The sequence below is a fragment of the Halyomorpha halys genome, unplaced genomic scaffold, assembly GCF_000696795.3.
Source record: "Halyomorpha halys isolate HHAL.00 unplaced genomic scaffold, Hhal_1.1 Scaffold725.1, whole genome shotgun sequence".
NCBI classification, from domain to species: Eukaryota; Metazoa; Arthropoda; class Insecta; order Hemiptera; family Pentatomidae; genus Halyomorpha; species Halyomorpha halys.
The window spans coordinates 680,353-703,639 of NW_027110211.1; the positions used below are offsets into that span (position 1 = coordinate 680,353).

At 29.5% G+C, this 23,287-nt stretch overlaps 1 protein-coding gene across 3 annotated transcripts in view; it reads right to left on the reverse strand.

Moving 5' to 3' along the window:
* LOC106685704 (solute carrier organic anion transporter family member 74D) overlaps positions 1-23,287 on the reverse strand; it is a 256,766-nt gene that overhangs the window by 106,961 nt on the left and 126,518 nt on the right. For all 3 annotated transcript variants that reach the window (XM_014428525.3, XM_014428523.2, XM_067048359.1), the window contains one exon: positions 2,636-2,711. The gene's annotated coding sequence lies outside the window, so the exon portion shown is untranslated. The remainder of the gene's footprint in view (positions 1-2,635; positions 2,712-23,287) is intronic.

A 23,287-nucleotide genomic window follows, 5' to 3' on the forward strand; every position in this document is an offset into this window, starting at 1 on the left:
AAGAGTATTTATCCAATCGATAAGTTGAGTACACAGAAGACATATTTAGACATTTTAATACAGAAAATGGTGTGGTTTCTTTTCTGTTAGAAAGAAATTGAGGTTATTCTAATAATATAATTTGGTATATCATTAAAAATAATGATTCAACAACGTCAATATTACATTACCTGTTAAAACAAAAAAAATAATCAAAATAATATAGGTTTCAAATGATTAAAATTATCAAAGGAACTCTTTTACATTCCGACCTTCAGAAAGGATCGTTCATTCGGGAAAGTTTTTAAGATTTCGATTAGTCGCTAGAGGATTAATTTCAGCGGCCAGCAAACGAGTATAGGATATGTATGATTAGGTGATAATTTCGGGAGGGTCCGGCCTCAGCCTATAATAACGCTGCCTTTTAAGAAGGCTTAAAAAAACTCGTAATATACGACTTATTATTTTTTTTTTGTCTGGAAAAGAAATAAAACATTGTGTGAGTAAATTTAGCGTACTTCGATGATGTCATCATTGTAAATTGGGTTCCCTGTCTGTAGAATCACTTAAAATACAAAACTAATATCTCAGAATACTTATGGAAGTTCTCAAATAAGAGACGATTAGGCATGATAATAGTAAGAAATAACCTCGATTTAAAAACAATGAAATGAAATATAAACATATAATTAGTAAATTAAAGAAATATAAAAATTAAATAAAAGAAATATGAAATAAAATCACTTCCTCTCCACCCAATCACTAAAGAACAGTAATTTAATGTTTTGTCTCTCAATTAAGATTTATAAAAATAAATAGATACATGTTTTATTTTTACTCTTTATTTTCAAACTTAAAATAAAATATTATTGGATGTTTATAATATTCATTAAGAATCTGTAAATATGTGTATACATTTTTTTTATCTTATGCTTTTGTTAATCATCGTAATTTCATTTTTTAATTTTATAAGATAACTTACAATTTACGATTTGTTAGAGAATTCATTCTTTTTTGCCTTTTTATTACCTATTTTATTTGATATTTCTCATTTTCATTTATAACTCGTACATAAATATATAAACGTTAATCGCTTTGTCTTGTAAATTATCTTTATTCCATTTTATTTTATTAAAAAGTACTTACTTTATGAATCATTATTTGATGGTTGTATTTTTTTCCTTATTATTATTATTATTTAGTTATTTAATAAAAAACAATATTGGATGTTATATATATTCATTTAAACGTTGTATTCATTTAAAAATTATTATGGTTTTTATTTATGTTAATTACTATATTTCCGTACTCTACTCTAATGCAGGCAACCCCATTTTCAATACCAGTTATATTATTCTAATGGGCCTGGTCCCAGAATACATAAAGAATATTATTTTAAAAAAATAATAATAATAAATAAATTTAAAAAAAATCAAATGTTAATTACTCTTAATATTAATTAATACTTCTATTTTAATTAAAACTGTCCTACATTTCAACTGGTTAAATGTAGTATCACTTTTCTTATATAATGGGCAGATTCCTTGATATTACAAAAGAAAGATATCCAATACTGTGAAAAAGATAGTGGTACCTTACCCTATTTTTTGAACAAAACAAATATTGAATAAAATTATAAAATGCAGAATTGATTGTTTTCCCCATGTATTATTCAAACATATTTAGAAAACGCATTTGGATTTATCATGGAATTTATCATCCTGTGGTGGATTCTAAAATTTCCTAAATCACAGCAAATATTTAAAATCCTTCTAGGCCTCTTCTAGTTAGTAATATCCATTATAAAGAAATAAATATAATTGTGTTAGACGTGTTTAAAATCATTTAATTTAAACAAAAAATCTTAAATTAACATAATCGATGGTCTGGTATTTTGCCATCATCTTCGTCCTCGCCAGAGCTAGGAATTTTTTAACTATTGAAATTTATAATAGCTTTTTTAGATGATTTTAATTTAATCGATGGTTGTATATAACTGATAAAAAATAAAATGTCTTCGCTTCTTTTATTTTAGCTAGCCTAGTTTTAAAAAATTCTCATGAAAATTAAAGAGCAACATGCTAAAAAGACAATTTTCTACGGAATTTTAGAATGCTTTGGGTATTTATGTATACTATCCTTGTTTAAAAATATAACAGTAAATAGTAATATGAAATCTATATCAATTACTTTTCAAAACGAGATGATCTTGAAAAATCTTATAGTATAATAACACCCTTTATATAACTTCTTTATTCTTATCACATCTGAACGACGTATCGGACTTATTTCCCCGATAAGTCCTAAAAAAAATAATGTACAATCAACAGTTATCTGTAACAAGTTAATTAATAATTACAAAAAACATATATATCTAGTTCACAATTTTATAACAATTTACAAATCAACAATGTTTTCGATATATTCAAATTTTCGTAGTAATGAAATGCACTATCGTTGTTTAAAAATACAACATTAAATAGTGAACCTCATATCAATATGAAATCTAAATCGATTACTTTACAAAACGAAATGATTTTGAAAAAAATCTTACAATATATGGTTCATTACAAATATTAAATTTTAATGGTCAAATACAACCAATGGTCGTATTTGACCATTAAAATTTAATATTATTACAAATATTAAATTTTACCTGATAAAGAGTAGTAATATCTAATGGAAGAATCCTTTATTCACCACTTCATTTCAAGCGATTGTCAAAGTTCGTTCTGAAATCAAATAAATAAAAATTAATTGATTATCTAAATTTAATTATTTTTAAATTATAAACTTTAACAGATAAATAAGTTCATCTGTTTCATGTATTCAGGAACGAATAAAAATTATACAGCTATACGAGACACAATTGGAATCTTGACAAGCGTTGTAAATTATGCAAAAGCTTTGAGAACATCTGTTTGTATGCTCGGCTAGGGATTAGAAAGTTTTACCAAACCTTTGACTGGAATACGAATACTTTTCGACACCGGACCGTGGTATTGGCCAACGGGGCCAAGCATAAGAGTCTCACCAAAGTCAAACACTTTTTTCCTGGTCATGTATTTAGTCTCAAATTATGTCGACGTGACAAAAAAATATCAAACAAATAAATCTTATAAATTAATCATATTTAGAATGCGTTTTTATCTGGTAAAATGACAAACAAATAACTGTAACTGTAGTTCACTTCTAGTATTTATTTAATTAAATTAGTACTCAAAATAAAGGTAATTTATTATCAAAAAAATATCTTTCCATCATAATACCTAACCCTTTCTGAATTATGCTATTTATGGTATTTTAATATTTTAAGAAAACTATATTTTCCTTAAGACCTAAAGATCTCAGGTTAAAATTAAATATGATTTCAAACATTCACAAGTATTCTATAACTTTATAGTATTTTTCTGAAACTATAAGTTAATATTACCTTAATAATTGCCAAAGTTAATATAACTTGTAATTGCAAAGAAGTTGGTATAAAAAACAAGAAAATCAGAAGGACACCAAATTTGCTAGAAAAAAATTTGCGTTTTATTTTATTATTACTCTGCCCTAACATGGAATAATTTATACTTTTTGCTAAAATATGTGTTCTTTATTTTATGATGATTTACTTATTTTTATTTTATTTAATTATATTATAATTAATTACGTGATAATTATAAGATATATCAATTATAATATATATGAATTCAAACAATTCTTAAATAATTTTAATATTTATAATTTTATAACATGTTGAATACCTAAAAATATTTTTATTATAATTCCTGACCAGAAAAATAAAGAAGAGTTAATAGCAGCTCCTAGAAAAAAAACCCACTTTCTGTTTCAGATCTGGATTCCAAAAATTATTATCTATATTCCAAAAGACATATTTCCGGTTAGAAAGAGACTTATTATCATAGTCACCTAAGATAGCTGGTAAGGTTCTCTATTAGGACACGGACTATGATAAATTGTAGCAAGAACATATAAGGATCTTAGCCAAATATGGTCAGAAGGTTACCACCCAAAACCAATCTGAGGTCGAAATCAAATAGTCTGAATCCACGAAGAAAAAGCCATATGGGTAATAGTAGGGACCATAAAAGGATGTCAGCTCTATCTATATTATTGGTCAAACATATGGCTTAGCTATTTCAAAATTATAGCCAGGAAATATATTTAAAAAAAAAACATATATCATTTATTTTACACGAATTCAAATTTTTCAGAGATCAACTTCGATACTTGGAGCATTGATACCAGAGTAAATAGATCTAGCAAAGTTTTAAAATTCACATAACATTCTGTAATATTCTTATTAATAATATATAGTAGACACAATCAGTTTATTTGTTTACCTAATCTCTGGCCATTTCTGGCACACGGAGAGGGGGAGGGGGTAATCTTAAAGGTTACCATCCTACTCTAACTAGAGTGGGAAAGTCGAGTTTTCATTCCGAGGGGCCACCAAGAAATAAATGTCAACCCTTTTTGGGCCTTGGGCCGTTTGTAGCTGAGCGAGTTAAAGCCCAAACTTTAACTAAGTCGTGACCTCAGCAACGCCGGCTCGAATCCGGTCTGGGGTATCAACTTTTATTTCTGTGGTGGTCCCACGAAATGACAACTTGACATGTTTAGAATAAGGTGGTACCCTGTAGATAACTCACCTTATGTCAAGAAGAGATTAATAAAGAAAAAATAATAAACCTCCAGGCCGGAACCAAACCGGCGCCGCCACTACACCTTCGGCTCCTACGGCCTAACCAACAGTTTGTAACTGGTTATTTATTTCAACCTAACCAGTAGGTTCAGCCAAGCCCGGGCTCGAAGCGAAATAATTCCTCCCACTATATATTTCATGAATTTTATTGTTTTTAATAATATTGATATATCACGTAAAATATCACGCATTTTTAAAATAATATCACTTAATATCAAGAGCAGGTTTAATAATAATTACTCAATTAAAGTGTTCATAATGAGATTAGTAGTTTGTACTATTAACGTATGGGGGATCAAGGTTGACTTTTTAATATCGAGTTTTCGATTAATAAAGTTTGGAGTTATAGTTTCAATTTGGCCTAGGATATTTGTCCATTTAGACGTAGGAAAGCTGTGTCACATCATAATAATTATAAGTATTAATTAACTTTATCAAATATCCCCATCAATTCCGCTTACCCATGTGAAAAACTAACTTCCTGAATACATCTATTTATATATTTAAAAAAGTGTACTTCCCGTAGAGTTTATTATTAAACGAAAATCCATTACTCGTGAATTAAAACCACCCCACCAAGTGATCTAAGTAACAAAAATTCGATTTTTTTGGAAATTAAAATAAACTATATTCTATCGATAAAATCAGTGACTCTTTATTACTATTATTACATGTTAGCATAATATAATTGTATGTCACATTATATAAAAGCATATAATATATGTTAGCTAAAGTCCTTCATACCATTATAGGAGCGATCTGGGATTAGAGACTTAAGACACAGAAGGGAAGAACTAACAATAAACTGTTTGCAGAGACTGATCAGTCATTATGTTATGATAAAAAGGCAAAGAGGTTAAGATGAGCGAGGCGTGTGGCTCGAAGCAATCTATCATGACGCCTCTACACAGCAATGAATGCCAGTATAGTTAGTAAGAGAACACGTGGGAGACCAAAAACCAGATGAATAGACAGAATTAACAAAGATAGCTGCATGCAGGAAACTGGAAATTAGTAGTCCAAGACAGGCAGGTGTGGAGAAGGCTGGTTTGGGCGGTCAAAAGATCTACTAAGTCTGTAGAGCAAACCGAAAAAATAAAAATTAAATTAAAATTTTTATTTTTAAATATGTTATTTTTTATTAAATAAAAATATGTTAGCTATAGAAAGTATTGCAGAGAGAGTTTGGTAGTATCAGCATCGAACCTTCGGGTTCGTTAGGCCTTTATTATTATTATAGAAAAATAAATGTAGCACCTCCCTCGAAAGCTTATTATATTAGTATCAATTAAAAGGTACAAAGTTTTTTTTGAAAAATTTGATTTTCAGATCTTCTGATATGAAGTTACTTTCAACCAAGCAGATTTCAACCTGCTAAATGCCTGACGGATGGATTTTTTAGAATTTCATTTTCAGATTCTTCTATTATTGAGTCTCAAACCTCACATTTTGAAAGGATAATATTCTTTTCATTCTTGTTCGATTACAATGGTTCATTATTGAAAAAATAAACTCGAAATAATTAATTTATGTGTATTATGGTTTATTAAGAATCCAAACAAATAATATTTTAATAATAAAACCCCTCCACTGCCTTATAGAACATACCAAAATAGTATAAATTTGTATAAGGAAGTGGGATACGAAAATATTTTATCAAACGTGAGGTTCCCTTCACCTTGAAAATATTATTTATTTATAAAATTTCCATATCGAAAACTGACACTAGAGTCAACTCTTAATAGTTGACTCTAGTGTCAGTTTTCAGAACAGTAAATTCAAAATAAATGTCACAATAATTATAAGTGAATAGGATTGTCATCATCATCTGTGGCGCTACAACTCTTGTAGAGTCAAGGCCTCCCGCAACTTCGTTCGCCAGTCCTCTCTAATGGTTGCCGCTGCTCTCCAATTGCGGATTCCCAGGATATACGTGGCATCCGTTGCCACTCCATTGATCCATCGAAGTCGGGGTCTTCCTACTTGTCCCGTATATACTTTCGTCCAGGATTGTCCTACGAATCTCATCTTGGGTCATTCTTAATACATGGCCTACCCACCGAAGCCGTCCCACTTTGATCACCCTTATAGTATCCAGGTTTCTGGAGAGGCCTGCCAGTTCAGCTTCCAGTTTGTTCTCATCTTCCAGATCCCATCAGCGCAAACCGGGCCATAAATTTTCCTCAATATTCTCCTCTCGAACCTCAGGATTAACCGCGGATACACTTCGGACTAATGGGACCTCCTGGAAAATATTTCATAATTGGGTAGCTTAAAAGTGCATTCTCAAGCACTTAAATGATTTATTTACCATTTAAAACCTTTCAACTAACACCAGAACATCAGTTAAAGTAACAATAAAGTAATTTTATGAATAATTCAGGATAAAATATTTGCTGCCTAAGTTTCCCTAGGATTCCATAGATAAGCCGTGGATACCACAGGCAGGATACCAACGGAAAGGTAGAACTAACAGCCATGGAGTTACAGACATCTCCATTTCATGGCACTTGTAATAATTGATTATTGTGATGTAATTTTTTATTTATTTATATATTTTTTAATTTTAGGCCAATGGATCACATCGCTCGATCAAGCTTGGTTATCGGTGTTCATCTAACTCATATAAATTTTCAGAATAAAAAACCTATACAAACAAAAGAAAAAGAAAAAAAAGGTAAGAAGACAGAAGTAGTGAGGAATCTATAATGGCCTGTGTTTGGCAGATTTTTTTGTTAACATTATCTCTCATTAATTAAAGAATATATTAGTTTAATAAATGGCCAAAGCGATTTTTATAAACGTAAAGAAATGAAGAACTCTAGGAATTTCTGTAATGTCACACCATTATAAAATTTAAAAAAATGCTATAAAGCTAGAAACGCTGTTCAAGAAACTAATGATCTGGACTGAGTGTTCACTCGTTATTTATAATGTTCCAGATCAGTTGTTATTTTCAGTGGAATGCCGAAACCAGAGATCAATTGTTCTTGGAAAGGGTTGGCTAAAGAAGACCAACTTCTAATCTTGAGAAATAAATAGCAACCACATCTATCTTAAAATACTATGGAGCTCTTCAAATCGAAATCCAAAAAGTATTTATCATAATCCTAGATCGCATGGCTACAGTTTCGCTTGACAGAGACACGACCAAAGGTTGGGAACATTAACAGACACTTTTGCCATCACGTTTGACCAGAACACCAACAAGCTCCAGGACTGTCACATCCGAAAACAGAAGATAGAACATGTACTGTGGCACACACTCTCACCAAACATGCTTAATAAAACTAGTGAAAAGTAAAGTTCACTTTGATAACTCCGACATCCGTAATAAAGACACTATTAACAACAGGCTAATATCAATTTGTTTACCAGGGTTAGCACTTCAGAACTAGACATGCGATTGAGAGAGCAAAAATGATTCCACACACGGTGGTTTAAATATTAAGAATTAAAATCCAACAGCGATCAGTAGTCTGCAAGACCTGCATCATCGGCCTGAGCGTTCTTCGTAAGTTCTACACATTTTACAAATTTCCATACGCGCAAGCTCATCCGCCTGGATGAGGTATTTGGATTCCCTGATACCAACTTTCACAAGCTTTTAACCTATCCATTCTTGTATCAGTTCTTGGGCACAAACCAAGAGAGCTTGAGCGCAAGTGACGCATCCACAATTTGTGCTTAATATTGTTTGAGAACTGTAGATAGATATTTGTTTTAAAGAATTAAGGAATTTTTCTAAACTGCAGAATGATGAAACATAACAGTACGTGTACACATTTTATTTTATCATTCGGTAATATCGGATCAAAAACGGGATTCTGTGACAAAGGAGGAGTCCGCCTATCGAACTTAAACTTCTACTACAATGAACTTTAATTTTCATTATTTATGTGTGATTTGCTTTTTATCTGTACGCCATGTTTGGCCCATTTTCAATAAAACTACAGAACTTCCTAGGAGTAGTTCTCCTAAATAAGCTCACGGCGAGCAATCACTAGCATTTAGTGATAAGACTTTGGACATGATCACTACAAAACCTCTTTGAGTGGTTGGTTGGATTTTACCAAAACTTTAGAAGCAAGGAACTAGAAACTTTTCAACGAAACCTCAAAATTAAAGAAATATAATCCACACCCTTTGCGATTCCTCAATGACCATGACCCGAGCAGAAAGAAGAGAAGAGAAATTGTGAAAGTGAGAGGACACTATGGGAGAGGATGATCCCGAACCGGCAACGACCCCGGGACAGCTAGACATTGTCTTGATAGGAAACAATGGCCCCCCAAGAACATTGTTCCCCAACATGGTTCTTAATTAGGAACGGGACGAGCCGGCCACAGACAAAGGGGCAGCGGGTAGCCTCAAGATAATGCCGCTCTAACAGCCATTATCGGCGCTACGGGGGGAGATCTGTCGGGCTCCTCTTCCGATCCTATACCTCTGCAAAATAGTACAAAAATACTCGGTATCAGGAGCTTTTGAAGGATATTTTAAGGCAGAAGAACCATACCTTCTAGAAGAATAGGAACTGTGTCAAATCTCCTTAAAGCACCCCTATAATATGAGGTTTGATTCTTCCTTTCCTTAAAAACAATGAGGTCTAGGAGGCGGAGTGGTGTGAAAAAGTTAATTTTCCAATAATAATAATAATAATGAAGGCCTAACGAACCTACGATGCCGACACCACTAATCCCTCTCTACATACATCCTTCCAGGGATGCCCCTTCAAACCCAACGCTACAAAATCAGTTTTAACGCTATCCTCCCATCTATGTTTCGGTCTACCCCTCGGACGTTAACCTGCTGATTCAGTGCTTATTAAAATTTTAGGAATCAGCTCGTTACTACGCCCATCTCATACTCCGCAATTTTATAACTTGAATTATATTTACCAGGTGTGGTTCCCTTAACTAAGTGTTATGTAGCCTTCTGATTTTCCCCATTCATTCATCATTTTTCGGAAATGAATTCCCGAATATCTTACATAATACTTTATTTTCTAAAACCTTAAGGTGCTGTTCATCCTTCAGTGTAGGAGGCCACATAGCGTACTCATAAAGAACTGTGGGAAGGATAATAGTTTTGTAAATTCTAATTTTTAAGTTTTTGGATAGAAGGCCCAAGCCTTCAACCTCGCTTTTATTTCCTCATTAATTTCTTGTTTTCTCGTTAACGTAGAACCTAAATACTTAAACCTATCTACCTGTTTAAATTTATTTCCTCCTACATCTACATCACCGAAATTGCTCGCGCTTCTACTACTAATATTTTGTTCTATCTGTGTTTATTTCAAGACCTAGTTCCTTACTGGAGTTTATTAACATGGTTGTATTTAGTTCTACAGTTTCCATGTCCTCACCCAATATGATTTTCCAATATCAATAATAAAATATCTAGAAAGCTTCACTATATCAACAAAAACACAAATCCAACAGCAGTAGGCAGTAGTTATATCTAGTGATATACTTTAATTATTACTATACTAATAGTATAGTGATTTACTAAAGTTATGCTAACGATGCAATAGGAAAAAAATCTTCACAGGGCCACATTAAAAGCAAAATTGTTTAAAAATAAAACTGTATAATTTTTTTTTATTTCACTTTTTAAAATTCTATCAAATATATTTAACCTTTCCCTTTGGCCCTTTTAACTACTTTAATCTCCTATCCCTCAGCCACATTAAAATTATACCACTCTAGGAAGCATTATTAGTGTGTTTTATTTTTCTCCGGGCTTTTCATCAGATTTTTAATCTCCAGATTTTTTTTTCCTTTTCTAGGCATTTTTTAGGTCAGTGGTGACTGGGAACAAGTTAAAAGTTGAAAATGGCATTCTACGATTTTGGTGTAAGCTATAGTATAAAAGCCAAGTTTTTGAATAAAAATTAGTACAAGGCCAGGGAAAATAAGTGAATTTTAACTTAGTTGTTCTAAAAAAAAATTATAAATTGGGTTCAACTGATTATCCCTAGAATCGATCATTTAATCTATGAGGGTTCTACATTTAATTCAGAGACTTTACGTTTATATTTTCTTGGAGTTGAAAAAATGTAGCCCAACACTGTGACATCCTTTACGGAGATTTCAGGTAGGGTGTGAGTTGCCCGCCGAGCTATGGTTTTAATGGAATGGAAAACATATGAGCCAGGCACCAATACAAGCTTCATGCATATGCAAGTCACACTCCCTTTCCTATGTATTCAACTTTAACACCTATCGTCTGAGTTCTACTCTTTGCCTTTGCAGCTTTTTTATTTTTATTTAGTTATATTACAACTCGTAATATTTGGAAGTTGTTATTATATTTAACTTGAGTGATGTATATTCCTCATAGTTTATCTCATGAAAAAAGGTCAGTTATGCAAGAAATGTTGGAGGAAGGCTCCAAAACAAAAGTAAATTTTCATAATTTTTTTAATAACATAAATTATAAAAAAAAAGTTAAGTAATGTATTAATTGAGATTTATAAAACTAAATTGAAACTACTAGAATAAATTCCAATAAGTCCTATCATATATCTATGATGTCTATCTAAGACAGGATATGAGACTATATCCTCTATCGTAAACCTACATCCTCTTATCCATTGCGAACAGATCCACCACTAAGGACAACATCTGAATAAACCAATAACTTAAATTTCTCATAGAAGACTGAAAAGACACGAAATCACTCGTCGAAACAGACTAACACTTATTAGACAAACGATCTCAACTACCAATCAATTAAAAAACGCTGATCTACATGAGTTTTGGGGCTCGAAACAACCGTACTCCACTCGTATCCAATCCTTACTTGGATTTTGGATTCCACGTAAAACATTTTTCCTCCTTACTTTTCCACAAAAAAAAAAAGGACCTTATTACATATGAGGCATAAAGTTATAATCATAGAACATAACTATCGTCATAATTTAGTTTAAGTATATATGATGTACGTTGTTGAAAAAACAGTTCAATAATAAATAAATAAATATTTTGCTTGCTACTACTTAACGATCATGTTAGAAGTAAAAGATATATTTAAAAAAAAAAAAAAAACCCAAAAAGAAACTAATACATCGGTTAAGATTAAAAAACATAAATGGTTTGTACGATTTATGGCACTTTTAGAGGAGGAAACAGATGGTAAAAATCATTTTATAAAACATTTCACTCTAAAAATTATACATTTAAATTATTTCAAGTCTTACAAAAATGCAATATTTTATATTACAACCAATATACGCTATAAATAATCGTATTATAAATCTTAAGTATACTACTAAATTATAGTAAATTTTTTAAACAGTAATTACTTATAAAATTCACATGTAATAAGAAAAAAGTAATAAAGAATCCAATCATCACATTATATTCAAACCAATGAACTTGAAAATTTGACGATTTTCAATCTAGTCACTTCTTCCTTGGTAATAAAAATAAGGTAATAAAAATATATGAGGAGAAGATGGTTGGGGGTGTGGTCAGAGAATAATTTAAATAGATTTTTAAAAAACTTATTTATCAGTGCTAACGTTCTGCAAGATTTTCTAGCCTTCGTCAGGGCCAAGAACAATACACAAGATAACAACCAGCGAATTAAAGATATATACAATGATAAAAGTAAATAATTGAACAGAATGAATATAGATAAAAAAAAAGTAATGAAAGAAGTGGGAAATATAATGTATATATAGGTAATTAAATATGTGAGTAAAATAACATACTTAATAAAATAAAAATATAAAGTTACATAATGCAAAAAAACAACAAAATATAAATAATTTAAAGTTATTTTAAATAGAATTTTTGTTATTTTACTCACATATTTAATTAACTACATATACGTTTTATTTCCCAGATCTCTTATTACTATTATCTATTTACATATTTATCTGTACATTTTTTTCTATTTATTCTTTATTCATAGGTTGTTATCTTATTTTTTGTTCTTAGCCCTGATGTAGGCTAGAAATTCTGGCCGAAACGTTGTCAGTATTAAATAAGTTTTTTTAGCTTATTTGTGTTATTCTCTGACCGTACCCCCTACCATCTCCTCATATATATTATCTACAATCAACTATCTTCTTATCATTGTAATAAAAATAGCTCATTGAAACGTTTTAAAACTTTTTCTACGATTTTTTTTTTTTTGTATAATTTACTTTGAAATTTGAAAAAATGTTTTTTACATCTCTTCTTTAAGATTTATTTGTAATAACATTTTACCATAATCTTCCATAATAATTTTAGTACAAAAAACAGGAACTTTTCAAAGTGAACAGAATATATCTGCTCTAAAAAAAATAATTTAAAAATTGTATTTATGAGGACTATTGCCAATATAAATAGAAAACATATTTCTACAAAATTATAAGCTCAAAAGAGTCATAAAAGTGTGGCATGATTTAATTTAATACATATTTCTCATTACTTGGAAAGTTCCCCTATACCCACCCTTCTAAAAAGAAAAGAATGAGAAGTCAAAGTGATGAAACTTACAGTGTTCAAAATGAGTCTCAATTAGCAGTTAAAGTTGAATAATGAAGAAGAGAAAGCAACGGTCCTTGTGCCACATTAAATAATAGATCTTCAGGGGGGAAAACCTACTGCGAAAAAATAAACATGTCTGTTGTAAAATGCTCTACACAAAAGTATGCTGATTTTGATGAAATGGGAGGTTTAAGTTAATTTAAACACTTATACTATTTTAAATAATATTAAATGTATTTTTTTTAAATATATCATGCTTGTGCATATGAATATTCTCGCAAGTAGATAAGCCAAAAGAGAAATTCTTTTAAGAGACATAAAAACTCTTTATTGTAAATTGAACCTTGGGTTATATAATATATACAAATGGCAATTTTAGATTAATTATTTTATATATGATTGTTAGAGAGTGGTTTAGTTTATTATCAATTTACACAATTTTGATACTTTTTTTCTCTCAACTTTTATTCTTTAAAATTCTCCAACGTTTCGGCCCTCAGGCCATTCTCAAGGATACAACCTACAAAAAGTTTTTTGTTTTTATATAACAATTACATTATATTTTGTAAAAAAGTTTTAAATCTAGGAAATCAATTTAAAAAAAAAAAAGTTATGTAAGTAAGAAATCTATTTAAAAACAAACTTTTATGAAGTGATTATGATATTATTTTCATGATTAATTTATTTTAAAGATGTGACGAGGGCAATTAGCCTGCAATTTTGAAATTTTAAAAAAGCAATGACATCAATATTGAAGGTATGGCCAAAAAAATCATTGTATAGTTGAAGGAAATAAGGTAATTGTTATATAAAATCAAAAAACTTTTTATAGGTTGAGAATGGCCTGAGGGCCGAAACGTTGGAGAATTTTAAAGAATAAAAGTTGAGAGAAAAAAAAGATCAAAATTGTCTAAATTGATAGAAAAAAATGGTAATTTTGTTTTTGAAACGTTTAATCGTAGCTATTTTAACGTATTTGAGACTCACGATATAAGTCAGACATTAAAAATGACTTTTTATTTTACGACAAACCGTTTAAAGTTTTGAAAGTTAGTACCTCAGATAAATACCAAGCAAAAGTAATAAATGAGTTGAATGTTTGACCAAAAACTATTTCGTGGCAACGTTTCGAGAATTTATTATTCTAATAGTCATTGTAAGTGTGTTTTCAATAAAATTAATAATGTAATAATTACTATAATTAGCTCACTATAATTTAAGCTATTTAAAATATAGTCTTTTGCAAAGCTAGCAATAAATAAAAATACGTTTTAGAAGCAGCTCGTTATGACAATATGATCATCCCATCTTCCTCTATCCTATTCGTATTATAGGTGTTCTACCTATCCTCTATCTTCCCTTCCCTTCTCCTTCTGAAGTGGTAGTACAAGAGCCCAAGAGGAGAAAAAAGGCAGTTATCTCACTCCAATTTTTGATTATTTCAATAAAAACTATGTATAATTACTAGCCAAAATTGATGAGACTGTCAAGTATAGGTAGAGGGATTAAAAAATGGCGGCTGTTAAAACCCTAAAAAAACATTTTTTTTTTCATTCTGAGCTCTATATCTTAAAAACTACCAACAACACAAGAAAATCTAAGAGAACGTCATTTAAAGAAGAATAAATTTGCTAAAATATGAGCCCTAATAGAGTTGTTTACATTAAATATTTTTCGAGATATAGCTTTTTAAAAAGCAACGTTTCATAAAAATGTTGTATGGGACGTAGTTAAAGGTCAGTAGTTAGTGAATTTATTTGAAAAAATTATATCTCAAAAATCATGTCTATTAGCATTCAAATTAAAGCTAGTTTAATGAGCTATAAAGTAGTTTATGATGTTTATCTTTAGATTTATTATTATTCGGACAAATTTTCATTTGCCAAATTTATATTCATATGTGAATATCATAAAAACTACTACCCCTACGAAGATAAGTCATAAACTACTTTATAGTAAGTTAAATTTCCTTTATTTTGAGTGTTGGCAGACATATGTGTGTATTATGGACCTAGAGTTATATTTTTTTCAAATATCCAACATTTTATACGAACAACTAGGAATTAACATTTTGTGTGTTTATTTTGTCAAAAACTACTACTCCTTCAAAGATAAACATTATTAACTATTTTATAATAGATTTAACTAGCTTTAATTTGAGCGCTGGCTGACATCAGTACGTCCAATGGTTTCAGAAATAAAGTTTTTCATAAATCAAATTTATTTTCCGAACAACTAACTATAAATCAATTGATTTTAGCAAATATCCTGAAAACTACTATTTCTAGGAAGGTAAAGGTCATAAACTTCTTTATAGTCCATTAAACTAGCTTTAATTTTAGTGCTAATAGACATCTGTACGTCACATAGTTCCTGAGATATATATTTCTCAAAATAAATTAACTAACTACTAATCTTTCAGTAGATTTTTAAGAAATTTTGCTTTTTAAAAAGCTATATCTCTAGAACTATTGGACGTAAATAGCTCTTTTAGGGCTAATATTTTAGAAAATTTACTCTTCTTTAAATAATGTTCTCTTAGATTTTCTAGTGTTGTTGGTAGTTTTTAAGATATAGAGCTCCGAATAAAAATCAATGTTTTTTTAGGGTTTTGAAACAGCCGCCATTTTTTAATCCCCCTACCTATACTTGGCAGCCTCATCAATTTTGAATTATACATAGTTTTTATTGAAGTAATCAAAAATTGGGGTGAGATAACTGCCTTTTTTCTTCCAGGCTCTTGTACTATGGGCTTAAAGCGACAGTAGCCACCCAGAGGAGAGTACCATGTACCGCGACGACGAGTTCCAACAAAAACAGGGCTTAGGAATCCACCGACAAAAGGTCCCCGACTGATCGAAAAAACTGCCCTTGAGGTTTGCGTACGCTCGGCCCGTCCTTGACCACGGCAGATGCTCAGTCCTGTTTTCTTTACGAATGAGTCCGTTCCAAGTCTTCAATAAAATTATAAAAACCAATAAAGTAAAATAACAATTTTAAAAATATGGTATCGTTATCGAGCAATCCAATAGTATGTAAAAAACATTGTTTGTTGGCAATTGTAAACCAGAAAATCATGAATGAAATTTGTTTAGTTTCCTACAATTATTTAGGCCTACATTTTGGACCTTCTTCAAGTTTGAAACAAGATTAAGATAGGCAATGACTTTGTTCACATCATGTCATATGTCAATTTTTTTTTTTAGCCTTTTGTAAATGTCTAATCAGAGCATACCCATAATTTAATAAATTGAAAAGATAATGTTGGTAATTACTCAAGTCGTTGAAGAATCACACAGAGCAAGTGTGATGCGCTTAAAGAGGGAAAGATTATTTCTTCTATAACTTTAGCTAATACAATTATCAACATTATTACTTTCTTAGATGAGTTAAAAACATTTCTCCGAATCAAAAGATGTATTTTTTTTAAATTTAATTAATTTCATTTAATGTTCTTCAAGCTCTTATAAAGATTTTTTCAATGGATAAGCTGAAATTGAAATTATCCAAAATGAAAATTACAAAATGGTATGGTAATATTTGATAACCACAAAATCTGACTTCGACATTATATTACATTAGCTTTAATAATATTTTCGTATAGTTTTGATGGAAATGGGAGAGGGAACAAAACTACTTTCGTTTTGATTTCATAATTGATGGATAAAGAAAAGATGAATAAGAACTTTACGTGACACATAAATTTAACCGATAAACTTCTCAAGTCATTAATAAAATTATAAAAGACTAAATCTTAAATATTATATTGATATAACTTCCAAATAGAGAAGAGACAGAAGTTCAAAAGTGCCCCGACAACTCAATCATACATTTTATATTTATGGAATTTATTTATTACATAGTTATTTATTTTGTATTTTCTAATCCATATTTGAGATGGTGAAGAGATAGAAGCTATACATTACAATAATACAATAGAGGCACGTAGATGGGTTTTGTTATATAGGTAGTCCATCAGGACTTTCAGCTTTGATCAAGTCAAAAGGAACTAAAGATGAATGATGGTTGATGTTTACAAACATATTTTTAGTTAAAATTGCTCATCTGTTTATACATTGGTTGAACCATACATCTGTATATACATTGGTCTCAGTTTATAAGTAAGTAATCAAACGAAAATTATTTATTGTTTGGAATTATTTTTATAAGAATTTAATATATTTTTATGAATTTGACATTTCATTTTCATGAATTAACCCTTTGCCAACATTCATCAACACCCCTGCCTATATGAGACCATTCACTTATTAGAAATGAGATCACTTTAATTTTAATTTCAAGATGTCACTCAGATCTATAAACAGATGTTAGTTTACACGTGAAGACATATAAGATGTACACCAATACGGAATAAATTTAGAGCTTCTTCTAATTCTTTACTATAGGAAATACGCCCGAGTCTAAAAACCAATATAACTAAACCGCATTGTCATACAAATAATTTTTTTTTTAAATTTGGAATGCGCTTCTAATAAATTCCACTTTTCAACTTGAAATTATATTAATCCCTTAACATATCCAAACATCTAATTATTATTCAGGATGACAACCCCCTTACTCTATATATCGTGTTAGTAATTGAACGTAAAATCTGACTATCGTAATAACTACCATGGAAAAATAATAATTATCCAATACTTTCATACTTTATATACATCCAGTTTGTATTATTATTTATGTATTATTACTATCAGTCCCTTTTAGAAGTTGTGTAAAAATACTTTTCTTCTTCAGTATTTAATTCAATTCTTCTAAATTTTATATTTATCCATTTAATATTACTACTTGAAATGGAAGATAGTTGATTATTTCATATACACAAAATTACAGATATTTTTTCGAAAGTTTTTTTTTTAATTCGGTATTTAAGCCGTCATACTATTTCTATGAAGATAGTATCCAGCTAATATTAAAATATCACTTAATTCTTCATTCGTACACTGAGCTAAGTAAAATTTATTTGAGCAGTTTTTGGGAAAATAAAAAACATGAAAAACCAATTTAATAAACTGGCATCTGCGGGCAGTCGATTTTTAAAAATAAAGGCATATGCCAATTTTAAATATCTAATTTCAATTTCGTAGGACCTTTCGTTTTTGAGCTAGGTTATTCACACATATACACGCATACCATTTAAAGAGACTTGCTTATTTTGAAACAATCTCAAAACGTGTAATTCCGTCAAAAACTTGATTTCGAAATTTTGCTCGATCGTAATGCTTCCTTTACTATATATTCCATATACAGGGGAGTTAAAATAAGTTTAAAGTTAATGAAAACATGTAAGCACTTATTATTCTCCTCAGATCAGCTGGTTCAAGACCTCATCCCCAAAAATTATTTGTACTCGTATCAGGCATTCCACTCACTAAGCTAAGCAATGTTTATACAGTAAATTAAAAAATAAAGGAAATACTTACCCAAGATAAATACGAAACAGGTATATAAAATAAGACCTCATTTACAAGAAACCGCTGAAGCTAAATCAGTACAACATTGTAAGAGAAGCTTTTAATCTCGGTAAAATACGCACATTTTATCCCCGACTGAGGGAACATGGTATGTCCCTTAGCCTTTAAATACAGTCAACGCCATCTCGTTCATTCAAGGATGTGCAGGGAACCGCTAGGCCATTTGTATAATAAGATGCAACTGACATTAAATTGACATTTGAAAAAGTAAAAAAAAAACTCTTATCGATGCAGGATCTAACACCCGAATGGACGTCCGTTCAATTTGGAATTTGGAAGCAATGTTTAACGTAGCCATATATCTTCCATCCTCTTCACAATTTTCTTGTATAAACTGTAATATACATATACTTCACTTCATTCGACAGGTTGTAAAACGTTCGATATAACTACCTAGTAATCTAGAAATTTGTAAATCTCATACGTTTATTTATTTATTTACGTCATATTTACAAGCATATAAGAGAAGTTTGTTTGAGCATTTACAACTAACTACCTTTAAAGGAAATGCAGCATTCTTTCAAAAAAATTTAGTGTAAATAAAAAAAAATACTTTATCTTTTAATTTAGTTTTTTTGATAAATTCCAAATTTTTCAGATGCTATTGTATTCTTTTTTTATCAAAAAGTTTCGTTATTTGAGTTCAAAGTTCAATTTCATAACATTCTTCTTCATAAGCGCTTATAATAATAAGCGCAAATCAATTTTATATATATTATACGATTATTTTAAAATAAACTTAAAGTAAAATTTAAGATTTAAAATATGAAATTCTATCAGTAGGTTAAGTTCTTTTAATTAAAGCCTGGTATGTAAATTCTATGTAGATCTGTGTTATGTTTCAATATTTTTTCAACATTTTATAAAAGTTTCATCAAATTGGAATCTAAAGATTTATTTTTACAATTTAAAATTTAAGAAATGAGCCGTTATTTTATTTATTTATTTTTCATACAGATAATTTGATTATGTTCATCTTGTTTATTCTTTTGTTTGTATATATCTTAAGAGTTTTTTTTATTTTATTTATTTATTTATTTTTTTTATTATGTATGAGATCATTCATCACTATTACCTATTGCCCACAACTGTGTGGCAGATTGTAATATCTATGAATAAATAAATCTATCAATTAAAAAAAAAAAGAAATGAGCCACTAAGTGTTAATAGTACTATTTGCAAGGTGTCATAGATAGTGATCCTGAAATTTACCTATATACCTAATGTATTCGATTATTAATTTATTCATCTATCTATTTATTATTTATACACCGAATCGATGATTTATTTATAGGTCATAAATATTACAATTTATTTATTTATTTTATTTTGGAGTCAAAGCCACTCGCTGCAAAGATTGCAAAGGAAACTTATTTTTATTTACTAATTTATTTTCCTTATTTATTAATTTATACCACCTTATTTTTGCCGAAAATCCTTTTATTGGAAAGTTTAACTTTAATTATCAAACTTCCACTTATTTAGTCAATTCTAATGGCGGTGTTATCCATTGTCAAATTATCAAATAAATATCCTGCAATGTAATTATTGAAATATTTAAAGTTGTGCTTGTATATTTTCATACAGATTTTGTAGACTTAAGTTTTATACGAACATTTTAAAATAATGTTCGTATATAATCAATTAATCATATTGATATAGATTGATTAATTGATTATATACGAACATTTTAAAATATTGTATATCTATATTCTTATTTAGTAATTAAAAAAGCAATTTGTAAACAAGATTCAATAACAAATGAAGTCCAAGTTTATTAAGAGAGAGCAGAAGATAAATCCTTGAAAGTTGTAATGAAAGAAAGTATTTCAAAAGATATCCTCGACTTACAAGGCATTATAAAAGTTTCAATTAAGAAAGTCCCTTCATTATTAATGGAAACGAGCTCTTCTGTTGAGCTGGAGAAATTTCCTTCAAGATTCAGAATTATTCCATCATTTTATTGAATAATAATTTTGACTTGAAATTCAATGTAATCTCAGGATAATTTATGTTTTTCTTACTTTAAATAAATAGTTTACTTATATGAATTAAATATTAGTGATAAGTTTTTAACACGTGTTATTGTAGTGACAAAGCCAATCCGATATATCATTCCCTTGTCCAATAATGGCTCAAGATATGAGTGAATGAAGGTGTTATTTAAAATTTTAGTTAAAAAAGTGATTTTTGCTTTAGAAAATATTTTAGATAATCCTTTCTACATTGTACCTTGTTCAATTTTACTTAACTTTGTACTGGGGTAGTTCTCGGAGGATAAAAATTAATGTTTACAGTCTAAAATAGGAACAAATAAAGATTAAATTATATATTTTAAATAAATTAATTGGTATCCATTCAAGTCTCAACACTCTTCATTACAGCGTTTCGGCGTCCAACGTTTCGGCCAGGCTCGAGAATAATCTAACAATTAACAGCTTATTATACATACATTTGTAACAATTTTAACATTATTATTAATAATTTAACAAATAATTTTAATATGAATTTTAATAAGAAAACAAATAAAAACTTAGACCAAAATGCAATTTGAAATAAATTAATTATAAGCCTGAATAAAAGGCTGAGTATATGGAAGGTTAAAAATAGTTTGTTTATATAATAATTGATAGTCCTAAGTTGATCCAAAAATAGAAAGTTTAAAAATTAATGAAATTGTGACAAAATAGATAACTAGGCCTAAGCTTTGGTAAGCTTATTAAAAATTAATAGTATATAATAGTATAATAATAGTAGATTTCATAGGGTAATTGGACTTGTAACTAATGACCAGGGCAGAATAGCCTGAAAACGTTTTTTATACAATTAGATGTGAGGTATAAATTTATATTTAAGGTATGTTAAATTATTAAACATTATTATATATTATTAAATTGTTTGTTTATTCATAATAAAGCTGTTACAAACTTATGTATAATAAGCTATTATTGTTAGATTGTCCTTGAGGCCGAAACGTTGGACTGTTGATAATGTAATATAGAGAATTGAGACTTGAATGAAGACCAATTAATTTTTTGTTCAAATAAATACTAGTCTCTAGAAATCAAAAAGATTATATATAAATTAAATTATATTTTTATAATATTCACATGCTGGTGAATGAGACATCAACTCATATCTTTAATTTGAGACGGTTAAATTAAAAATGAGTAGTATAACTGACTTTTTTAAAGTATTGCGTTATTAGCATATATCTATACTTAGTAGCCAAGTCTATTACATAAATTGTGCTGCAGCTTATAAGTCATTTATTAACCACACAGCATCTGCAACTTTTTTTGTATGCAAATGAAGTCATTTTTATGGTACAATATAAAAAGTAGTGTGTCAGATTGCCAGTAGAAATGGTGTAATTAGGAAAAATGCTTTGTTTCTTTTTCAACTTTTGGGATTAACTCCCCAAAATGACTAATTTTCGTTTCTTTTTCAGGCCTCATAAAACCTTATTTGAGTAAACTCCTGGCGGTCGAGCATGATTCTATCCAAATCACCTCCTTGCACAACCATTGGTCTAGCAACAGTACTTACAAAGTACTGTACTCTTAGCCCTTCATAGCTTGTAGCGGTACAGATTTTTTTTCCAGGAACATAATTTTTTATTACGGGAAAAAGGAATTAAAAAACCCGTGATAAGTAGGATACCTTCGTCTGGATCCATGACTCACAATGAAGAAGACGTGGAACAGTGTTGGACAAGTATTGCAATCACTAATTACAGTTGAATTCGATTGCAATTACTTGTTTCCAACTAGTAATTTTAATTTCGGACTATTATTACAAGTATTCATCAAGTAATTCAAATTACTAATCGAAATTGTTGGTAGGTTATAAGAAATTGAAGCAACTTCGATATCCTTCCCTTTCCAATTTGTTAATACCTTACTCTAGAGGCCAAGTGGCAATCTCACGATTTGAAGCAAATTACCAGAAGCTATATTCGGTCCAAATTGGCTGAATTGACGGTTCTGTAGAACTAAAATAGATCCTACAGTCCCTTAGAGTCTATCTTAAAGTTATCATCTCTAAATGCATGGCTATGCAAAGCCCTTCGTGAGTAAAGTAATGGCTTAAGTGATGCCTACGCAACCTTCATAAATACAGGTTCTTCTGCAACTTCATGCACCAGCCCGGGAGAACAAAGCAATGAAAGAATAATAAACCTCTGACTCGGCTTCGGAAATGCATTCTTATTTTCATTAATCTTTATATTTATAGCATTGATATTACTTTATATTCGTATATATACTTAGTTTGTGATTTTTGTGATTATGTCTTTTTTAATAATTCTTAAACAATATTAAATAAAAGTGAATAAGTTATATTGACCAAGCAAATATCTGTGCGTTTATGTAATCGATCTCTACTTCAATACAAAAATTCCGCTTAACAATCATTTTTTTTTTATACTCCATGGAGTATGTTATATAATCTCCAACATAAGGGATTTTTATTGATTAAAAATATGAAATACTAATGAGTAGATAATTAATTTTTTTTTTAATATTTGATAGATTTATTTATTGATAGATATTACAATCTGCCACACAGTTGTGGGCAATAGGTAATAGTGATGAATGATCTCATACATACTAAAA